This window comes from Eleutherodactylus coqui, chromosome 9 (genome assembly GCF_035609145.1).
Source record: "Eleutherodactylus coqui strain aEleCoq1 chromosome 9, aEleCoq1.hap1, whole genome shotgun sequence".
Taxonomy (NCBI): Eukaryota; Metazoa; Chordata; class Amphibia; order Anura; family Eleutherodactylidae; genus Eleutherodactylus; species Eleutherodactylus coqui.
The window spans coordinates 123,807,835-123,819,424 of NC_089845.1; positions in this window are offsets into that span (position 1 = coordinate 123,807,835).

An 11,590-nucleotide genomic window follows, 5' to 3' on the forward strand; every position below is an offset into this window, starting at 1 on the left:
AATTTATCCGCCCGTGTTAAAGAGCCCTTAGATAACAATCAGACCACACTTTATTAGTAATCAATGCAGAAATCCAGGTGATTACAGAGGATTCACTCGTTTTCTTGCAACTACATGTCATATATTTTCCTTAGTGTTATATGTTTCCCCAAAATTGGACTTTGCGTTTGGAAATACCAGTTTTCTAAAGGTGGGGGTATTATGTGGTTTTATTATGTATTTTTCACATGTTTAACTTATTGCCTTTCTCTTTACTTGTTTTCTGCTCATTCTTTATAAAATCAGCTGGAAAATGAAGACTTATATTTGTGATATTTTAATATATATATATATATATATATATATATATATATATATACTCCCCTTGAAGGAGTTGTCAGAATCAACTGAGCCTGGTCCCCTTGTGTGCGTGCTCAGATGCATTCCACTGGTCCCAAAACCTCCTAAGGGTTTGGTCAGGTGGCAGGCAATTCGTCAATATGAACATCCATCTCCTCGCATTTGAATAATGCGCCCGCCCCCCTCAAATGCTGTTCACTGAGCAAAATCTCTACACTGCACCATAGAGGCGTCTAGTGATCAACAAGCTCTACAAGCGGAAGAAGAGGTCACTACACACAAGGAGCCTCCGAGAGCCTTTTATAGGCCAAGGTGGAACACTTTTAGGGCTCTAGGTGACAAGACCGTTCATCTAATCCCATTACAACTCTAATCATTTGCATATCTGCCTGACATGTAACTCCCTGCCGAGGTTTGCAGCAAAATGACAACTTCTTCTAGGCGCGGAATTATTTTTTGCCAAAGAGTGTATATTACTACTGGACTTGAACCAGGAGCGTAACTATAGGGGATGCAGAGGATGCGGTTGCTCCCAGGCCCAGGACCCTTAGGGGGCCCATAAAGCCTCTCTTCTCCATATAGTAAGCCTAGTAGTATGAATAAAGCATTATAGTTGGGGGCCCTGTTTGCATTGGAGCTTCAAGTTACGCCTCTGTTGAAGTCCCTTCAGGTAGACCACATAACTGATGGATGAACAATGCTGCACAAAATTTCCATCTACATGCCTCACCCCTTGATATAATCTACATTCTGAGAAGCATACGGGTGCCAGCCTGTGCCAGTACTTGTGTATATATTGTATCTCTTATAGTATCCATACTCACAATTGCTTGAATTGAAACCTCCTCACTGACTGCTCTGGATACATCTCTCCTCCTCCTGGGTATTCTAGGGTGAGACAATTGAACTTTTGTACCTACAGCTATAAAAATAGCTGATGATGATACAGAGCAAGACAGACAGGACAAGAACGTTTCCTCTCAGCGCAGCCTTTCAGGATGACATTCCCACCTGTGACATTCACTAAAGACATTTATACCCAGAGAACACTTTATTCATCCAAACTCTTTGCATGCGTATACTTCTACACGATTGTGATATGTCGATGGGTAGATGGGCAACAATCCACAAGACCCTTTAGGCCGGGTTCACACGGCCAAAAGCGTAAAATGTGTCTTACAGCATTTTTACAGCTGTGGAGCCGGCGATGACCCAATGTACTACTGCGTATGGCGGCGAAACTGTACTGTGCATTATACGGTATCTCATGCACTCTGTCATACGCAGTACACCTCTTTTTGTTTATATTGCCATCGCTTTGCGTATCGGCGTGCGTTTTTATATACCCATAGAGAACAATGTATAGCCAGGGCAAAATAGAACATGCTGCGTTCTTTTTTGCCCTTGCATATTATGCAATTCCAACACTCTAATGTGATTGCCTGTGAGTTACGGCGTATCACTCAGACATACAGAGCCCGCATAAAACGCAGTAAACATATGGTCATGTAAGTGCGGCCTTGGGGTAAGTTCACACAAGGAAATAAGACTACAAAGCAGATTCCCATTCAAAGGAAAGGGACAGTTTTTGGTGTAGCTTTCACTATGGAGTTGATGTGAAATCTGAGCAAAATTGGGCCAAATTCAACGCAGAATCCATACAGAGATCAGGCAGCTAAGGTCACTTTCACATGGCTGCTTCCTTTTGAATGGAGTCATATACATGAGCGATTTTTGGAATGTTCTAGCTTTTCGCATTCCTTAGAATGCATCACTCATTGTTTTCAACAGGACTGTAAACACATGGCACGGCATGCGAGGTGCACACCAGTGCGATGCGAGGTCTCCCATTGAAAACAATGGGAAACACTTGCTGATCCTCAACTACAACTGAAAGCCGCACCGAGGATCACTACTTCACAGAAATGATGGGAGGCATTTATCACAGAAAAAAACGCCTCGCATCCGCGGGTACCTCACATATTAACGAGCGCAATATTGGGCCAAGTTTCACTGACTCATATTGCGCCCGGCTGTGTGTAGAAAGCCTAAGGCGCCAATCTCATGAGTGTTTAGTCACCAAACCCCACCAATAACTGCAGGATCAGAAGACTCTCTAATGTGTATGGTGGTGGGGGGGGGGGGGGGGATCTCAACTTTCACCCAACAAATGGTGTCAGGGGAAAGAAGGATGAATTCCCAGCCCAATCTTTTTATTTCCCAGGAGGTAAACTGATGACAGAACTGTCTGGGGTAAAAGAGGAAGTTGTATGTAAGAGTCAGGGGAAACAAGTGTCAACCCAAATCCAAAAGTCTGTATCAATGCCACCTACCTACGGTAGCATGCGCCATTTACAACAATAGTTCCCATCTAATACCACCATGGTTTGGATGCAACGGCTACATCTGCACCCCATATAGCTAGATCTCTTTTGATAATCTGATTTAAGGCATGTTAGAAAACTTCCTGGACATCCTCAAAATGTTACCTTTGTAGATAATCATTATAGCGACACTGATGTGTTGGGGCGGATCGGGAACTTAAAATGGTCCTGGAAAAAAATCTAAGAGATTTTGCTGATAGATGTGTCTGCACCTTTAAACTGTAATGACCCTTTTACACGGGACGACAGTCCGCTAAACAACTGCAGGAGCGCTGACGTCACCACTGAGGTCATTAGTGCTCATGCAAAACGCTTAGACTGGCAGACTTCACTGCTTGATTGCTGAAGTCTCGCTCAACACTTCCACCTTCTATGTGAAGCGCTGAGCAGGGAGCATTTACACGGAATGAGAAGCCAGCGATCCAGCAATAGTTTTTATGCTGACTAAACGTCATTAATAATGACTTGTGAACTAATAGTGAGCGATTTTGTTTTGCATTTACATTACACGATTATCGCTCAAATTTGTTCGTTTGAACAAATTTTGTGCAATAATAGTTACGTGTAAATTTGCCATTGGAGTCAAGGCAGTGGGATCTCTGACATACAAAGTCACCTCCCGCTTCCTGTTCTGGTGAGTAGAGTTGAGTTGAGACCAAGTTCTTTGGAGTTCCTGTTGTAGGCCTGGCAGATACTCTGCTGTCCGCCCTTCACAGACAGTACTCAGCGCACGAGCCCTTTACCTTTCCAGATGGTGCTAGGCTCTCAGGCTTCGATTCCCGTGGCACTTATAGAGATGCGGACTGTATATACAATTTTGAGTTCTCTTTGAACTGGGGGGAGAAAACTAGCTGCTATTATGATTTCTATACACTTTACACAGAGAGAATGGCAGATTCTGCTCTCTAACTGTAACACACACATAAATAACAGCACCATGGAGTACATTAGAGAAGCACTGAGCAGTCTACGTGTACATCTGGTAGTTATAAGTAAATAGCTCTCCACTAGCTGCTGCAGCATGTCTTGTATGAGTCTCTTTCTCTGCCCTCCTCCTCCCCTCTTTTCTCTATAGACTTCTATTGGCAGCATGAGTCATAATCCTCTTCCACTTCCTTTATCCATCTTGTTCTCTCTGTTACTAGACACAGGAATTACTTGACAGCAGACAGTAGATAGCAAATTAGAAGGAAGAAAGACCCCCTAGTGGCCAGCACTTTAGAGGGATTTGTCAGCACAACAAAAGTCATTTTAGGTATATAAAGTAAATAGCACTTTTGCTGGTGATTGCACTAGTAATTACATAGGCACATATTTCAAAGAGCAGTGACCTTTTAAATGCAACTGTGGTGAGGAGAAAAGTGTTGGAGAAAAACTCTATGACACAGCCCGCTACTTTCCTGAAGTGATGTGAGGCGGTTTTGATATATCCGCAGGGAAATCGCATGTTGGCGAGCGTGATATCAGGCCGTGATTCACAGCCGATATTGCACTTGCCTTGTGAAGTTAGCCTTGATGTTAGGATACTTTTCCACTGGTGGTCTCCATTAGACTTGTACAATATCACATGGCAGCATTGTTCACTTATCTATCTATGGGCTTCATGTCACTGAGGCAGCAGCCATTGGACAATGCTCAGTTTAAACCTTGTTAACAGTAGAAGCCACAATGCAATGAGACAGGAGAAATCAAGCAAATAATCAATATGGTTATACAAGGGGGTGTTGATAAGTTCTTGGCTCTGACCACAAAAAGTTGACAGAGAACAATGAAATGTCAGTTATTCTCCATAGCCCCCCGGACATCAATAGACTTCCGACTGCAGTGTTGTAACTTCTTCTTTACCCATCCAAACAGAATTCCTTTGGTTGGGCGGCAAACCAGACATCAGCCACTGCAATTACTTCAGAAATGGAGGTAAGTTTGGTTCCCTTGAGGCGTTCCTTCAAATTAAACAACAGATGATAGTCCGAGGGTGCCAGATCAGTGAATAAGGAGGATGATCCAGCACCTTAAAGCCCTGGTCAGCCAGTTTGCTCTGTGTGATAGGCGCTGCGTGGGACAAGGCATTATTGAGCAAGTACACGACAATGCCTTCTTCACTTTACCTGTAAGTGTTGTCTAATACAAAGTCGTGATAGTAGACCCCTTGGAAAGTAGTCCACAGGCAGTATCCCATCATTAAAAATAATAATATGTATTTATGTAGCGCTTACATATTCCGCAGCGCTTACAAGACAGGGGGAACAGAAACAAAACCACGGTAACATTTAGTAATCAGTTGATGGAAACAGTAGGGGTGAGGGTCCTGCTCCAACGAGCTTACATACTACAAGTAATAGGGTGATACAGAAGGTAAAGGGGCTGGAGATGTGCGCAGTATGACGAGGTGGACAGCGTGGGATGCTATACACGTAAACAATGTATATAGTGGCTTAATTGGTATGACTGCAGGGGGTGGTTGACTGCGGCTAGAAGGGATTGCAGTCACCTTGGTTGACGACTTCTGCACTCTGACTTTTTTTTGACATGGGGAACCACTGTGTTTCCATTCTTTTGGCTGCTCTTTTAACTCATAAAAATCCATGTATCATCCATCATTTCCAGTTGAGATAGTCAAGCATCAGCATCCTGCTGAATATGCAGCAAGATTGCCTGGAAGGCTTGCACTCAAGCACACTTCTGATCTGCTGACAAACATTTCAGGACCCACTTGGCAGACACTTTCCTCATGTCCAGATGATCATCATGGACCCAACTCTTTCTCTGGAAATGTTCAGATCCACAGCTGTCGTCTTAGCAGAAATTTGCCGGTCCTCCAGAATCATGTCATGGATGGCGTCTATGGTTTCTGGAATGATCACCAATGGAGGACCCCCAGAATAATCTTCATTGTCCGTGTTGGAGTGGCCAGCTTTAAATTTGGCCACCCAATTTTTCCACTGTGGAGTACGAAGGGCACTTGTCACCTAATGTCTGCGGTCCTCATTTGTCTGAAAAAAAACGATGATCGCAAAGCCAAAAACTTATCAGCACCCCCTTGTATACTGGAAGGAACCGACAAAGCCTATAAAGTACACAATTCATTTTCATTCCTGCATTGCTCACTAATCTTAAACTTCGATTGTGAACACTGTATTTCTACTTTTCTGCCACTAGATGGCAATGAAAGCTAACATAATGGATGAACTGTGAGACAAGAACAAGCGGAGTAGAGAAGCAGAACAATAGTTGTCTCCAATAAATGTCCCTGTCATGTGAATGAGTGGAGAATGTCCGGAGGAATGCCAATAATCTAACAATATTCAGATAATCAGCGGCCGAGAAGCCTGTGGGTGCTGCTTGTGGTTTGTTTTCCTCTGCTGCTTCCTTGCACAGACATTCCTCCAAATATTATTTATAGTACATACAATGAAGACGTGATCAGAGGAAGTAGCTTATAACAATAATTGTTGACCTCAAAGCCCTCTCCCCTGCAGAAGGTTCAATAGAAGGACATTTAAAGTTCATCCGGAGTTTCGGTTACTTCCAGCACAATGGTGCTCAATCAGGATGTGACGGATCTTGTATCAACCTTTGAATTGGCGTCTGTATAACAGAAATTCTCAGGTGAAGGAGTTTTTGTCCTTGTCGACTAGGTCTCAGCGACTATGAAAACAAGTGCTGTTTGAGTGCTTTCTGGCATACAGATGTAGCAGAGCTGAATTTGTCATTTTGCTGCTCTTTCTGCATCTTGATCATTTATTTGGCACAATGTATAAACCGTTAATGAGATTTATTAAGATGTCAGCAACATATTTTATATAACGTTCCATGCCACATAATGAATGCTGCAGCGATACAATCTCAGCTCGTCTTCTGACTCGTCACTAATTTCACTTCCGTAAGACAAAGTTCTGTTTCCTGACATTGATGAATACTGTATCATGCGGGGATGTAGTAACAAGCTGTGCCCCTTCCACATCCCTGTTGAAACTAGAACTTAAAAGGAACCTGTCATATCCTATGAATTACAAAAACTAAGGCTATGGGCTCATAGGATAGGGGCGGCTGAGTCCAGAATGTGACTATCATGTCCACCCGTGCGCCCAGCGCTCAGTGCATTTATCAGGCTGCATCTCTTCATTGTCCTCTCATTATGGATGGTGTGCATGCAATGAAGAGGTTAGATGACACTCATACGTCATAAGAAAAGAGCTATATATATATATATTACACCAGGGGCATATCTAAAGGCTCAGGGGCCCGGGTGCAAGAGTTCAGCTCGCCCCCCCTCCCCCAGGCCTTTAGAATGACAATTAAGAAAAAGACATAAAAAAGCTGCATGCAGTATTTAAAGACCATGTACGTTATTAAGGAGCTGCAGACACTATGAAAAACTGCACGTGGTTTTGATGCATTTTAAAATTGTGTGTAAAGTGTTAAATTATATACAGTAAATACAGGGAGATGTATAATGTATACCAGAGAGAGATAGATATGAGAAAGATTTATAGATAAATGCCTAGATATGTGATAGATCGATGCAGATACACACAGATTATATATATATATATATATATATATATATACACACACACACAGTATATATATCTTCAGTAAAAACTACTAATGCGCTCGGACACTAGGTCAGGAAGATCGGAATAAACTCACCCGGTAGATGGGAGGGAGATCTGCCGGGTGAGTTTATTCCGATCTTCCTGACCTAGTGTCCGAGCGCATTAGTAGTTTTTACTGATTGTCTTTACCCCCCACCCATCTGATGGGGGTTTTGCTTTTATTCTCATATGCAGCTCTCCACTTAGTTGGATCATAGGAGGATCCGGAAAAACCTCCTGAGGAATGTTGTGTGTCTTCTTTGGTTCCAAGGCGCTGTCCCTATTCCTTATATATATATATATATATATACACACACACACATACTTACATACACACACACAACACATACACACACACACACATATATATATATATGTATATACATACATATATATACACACACACATATACACATACCCCGGGCCTGGACCACTTTTTCATGTGATAGCAGCAGGAGAGGCAGCCGAAGCAGCCGCCGTTCGTCAGGAGTCATCATCACTGTCCTCAACTCCCTGCTTTCGGCTCGTGTGGCTGCCTCCCTCTTCCTCCCTTCTGCTCTTCTCTGCTTCCTCTCAGGTTGGCTGCTCTGCCTGCCACATGATTGGTGGGGTGTTGCAGACAGAGCGACCAGCCGGTAATGCACTGAATGAGCATATGTATATGGCGGAGGGCTGCCTCTGGGCCCCCCCAGCGCAGGTGTTAGGTCGCCATTACGACCCAGCGACCTCTTGACAGTACGCCTATGTATTGCACAGGCAATCTGTCTGTATTTTACATCTGTAGAAAGCAGTAACATAGCTACATATCTATACCAGAAGAGGTCAGTGAATTAATACGGCGCTATAACCAAAGTCATAAACATAGTATCAGAATCAAGCTCAGCACATGAATACAGCACCAAAACCAAGCTTATAATGAATACAGCACCAGAACCAAGCTCATAACATAAATGCAGCACCAAAACCAAGCTAAGCACATAAATATAGAACAAGAATGAAGTTCATGACCTATAAACAGAATCAAAACCAAGCTCATAATGAATACAGCATCAGAACCAGGCTCATGACATAAATATATCACCAAAATCAAGCACAATATATAAATACAGTACATGAACAAGGCTTATAAATGCAACACCAGAACCAAACTGATAACATAAACACAGCACCAGAACCAAGCTTATAACATAAATGCAGCCCAGAACCAAACTCAGTACATAAATACAGTACATGAACTAAGCTCATAACATACATACAGCACCAGAGACAAGCTCAGTAAATAAATACAGCCCTGAACCAAGCTGATAACATAAATACTCTAGCAGAATTAAGTGATTGTGTTGCAGGAGTGCTGATGGAATGACAGTGGTATCTCAGAACATCAGAAGGGAGGAGACAGGAGGCGGATGATTCATGTAGTTCCACAAGATCCTACTGCATGGAGGGAAATTTGCTGTGGAATCAGCCGCGGGTGTCCGCACTGCGGAACCGCAGCAAATAGTGTCCATAATAGAGATGAGCGAGCATACTTGCTAAGGACAATTGCATTGTCCTTAGCAAGTATCTACCTGTTCGGGAGAAAAGGTTTAGCTGCCGGCACGGGTGACAAGTGTGTTGCGGCAGTCAGCAGGGGGGGTGGAGGTGGGTGGAGGGAGAGAGACATCTCCCCTCAGTTCCTCCCCGCTCTCCCCGCAGCTCCCTGCCCGCCACCGGCAGCCGAATCTTTGCTCCTGAGTGGGCAGGTACTCGCTAAGGGCAATGCTCAATCGAACAATTGCCCTTAGCGAGTATGCTCGCTCATCTCTAGTCCATAACATGCTATGGGAAATCGATTCTTCCTGCACACTTGGGGAAACCAATTATGGTTTCCGCAAGCGCAGGAAGAATCGCAGCATGCTCCATCTTTGTGCGGATTCTGCGCTGACAGCTTCCAATCAATGCACTGATGGCTTGAAATCAATGGAAGCCTTCTGATCAGCGGCCCTTCCGTAATCACATTGCACCCTAGTTTATGGGATTATAGGATGTGACAGGTTCCTCTTAGAAGTGTCTATAACAATGTCAAAAACTGTGCCTTCATTCGTCTCCTGGGACGTTCCGCTAAGTATATTACTATACAATGACCATGTAATACATTTAGTAGCAGGCAGGTGGTGGAATTCTCTCACTGATAGTGACTGGTTACTTGTTCCAGGATTTATTTCTATATCTCTTACCATCTGTTTTCTCCTATACTGACCTGATGGGTGTAGAATGCTGCCTACAGAACACCCTCTCATGTATGCATCCTGCCCTCCCAAGCATGGTGGACACATACATACAGTGGATATGACAAGTATACACACCCCTGTTAGAATGCTATGTTTGTCATGTTAAGAAATCCAACACAGATGAATCATTTCAGATTTAGGGCTAATTCACACTGCCTTGCCCCGCATCTATTAGGCTCTATTAAACCTAATAGCACAATGCTCACGGCGCGGAATTCCGCCCCGTGAATCCTTCCGTACTCATCTGTAGCACAGCGGAGGATAGCGTGAAAACGCTTCCCCGCCTACCGCTGGCTGCGTCATACGAGGCGGTGGGCATGTCATCAGACGCGGCCAGCATGTCACATGACACTGCCGGCGCATCATGTGCTCTACTGCGCATGCGTGCCGGAGCTTCATGCGGGATGTCGGGCGGCGGATCCGGAGGTAAGTATGGGGTTTCTGGGTGGGCGTCGTGACGGGCTCCGCTGCGCTATTCCGCTTGTGGAGCCCGTCACGGCCGTGTGCATAAGGCCTTATTTCCACCCTCAGTGTGACCCGTTAAAAACAAACTGAAATCTTTTAGGGTGGAAACATTTAAAAACAAAAACCTAAAATAATGTGGTTGCATAAATATGCACACCCTAAAACTAAGTGTAGCCTCGTGTGGCGCAGAGTGTTAAGGCAGCAGAATGCAGTCCTAAGCTCTGGCTCACGACCTGAAGGTTGCAGGTTTAATCCCCATGGTTCAGGTAGCCGGCTCAGGGCTCAGTCAAACGGGCGTTTTGTCGCACTAATTTTTGTGCGCATAACTGATGCGTTCAAAAAAATCGTGTGACCGAAGTGGGCGTCACGGCGAAAAATCCGCACCTAGCAGTGTTTATCCGCGCCGGTGAAATGCCCGTCTGACCTGAGTATATGCACAGTGCGCATCAAAATGCGCATGAATCTTTGAGCGGCCAGAACTTTTTCATCGCGCTCCATGATGGGAGTACAGTGCAGCGTGGTCAAAAAAGTAAAAATCGCAGGCATTTTCAAATTATGCGTTTTTGCGCAACATTGAACTGCAGAACGCAGATAGCTGCGTTCTGCGTATCATCGTGTCCCATCATTCTCGCCGCATGCGTTTGGGCGCATGTAAAATTCGCACATGTGACCGCTGTCATTGAAAAGCATTGGTTCTATATAGATGTGCAACTGACAGACGCGCGTACAAACGGCCTTAAGGTTGACTCAGCCTTCCATCCTTCCAAGGTTGGTAAAATGAGTACCCAGCTTGCTGGGGTTGGGGTGGAGGTAAATGATGACTGGGGAAGGCAATGGCAAACCTGCAAAAACAGTCAACCAACAAAATGTCACAATGTGATGTCACACTAGGAGTCGGTCACAACTTGGTGCTTGCTCCAGGAGACTTTACCTAAAACTAATAGTTTTCTTGATGTATCCTATGACTCTATGTTGCATTCAGTCTTTTTGGGTAGGTGTCTATCAGCATGGCACATCCTGACTTGGCGATCTTTGCCCACTCTTCTTTTGCAAAAGCGCTCCAAATCTGTCAGATTGTGAGGGCAGCACATGTGTAGTACCCTCTTCAGGTCAACTCACAGATCTTCAATGGGATTCAGATCTTCTCCTGGTAAAGCTATTCTTTTGTTGATCTGCTTTGGGTCGGTGTCATGCTTAAAGGGGAAATTCTTCTTCATCTTCAGCTTTTCAGCAGGGGCCTGAAGGTTTTGTGCCAGAATAGACTGATATTATGCTCATAATTCCCTCCACCTTGACTAAAGCCCCAGTTCCAGCAGCAGCAGAACAGCCCCAAAGAATAATGCTGTCTCCACCATCTTCACTGTGGGTCTGGTGGTCTTCTGGTGACGCACAGTGCTGTCTCTGTGTTAAACATACCTTTTGGAATTATGGCCAAAGAGTTCCTCCTTGGTCTCATCAGACCATAATACGTTCTCTCACAGAATTCATTCATTAAATGGCTGTGATTGGTTCATCGAGCACTGGCTGTGATTGG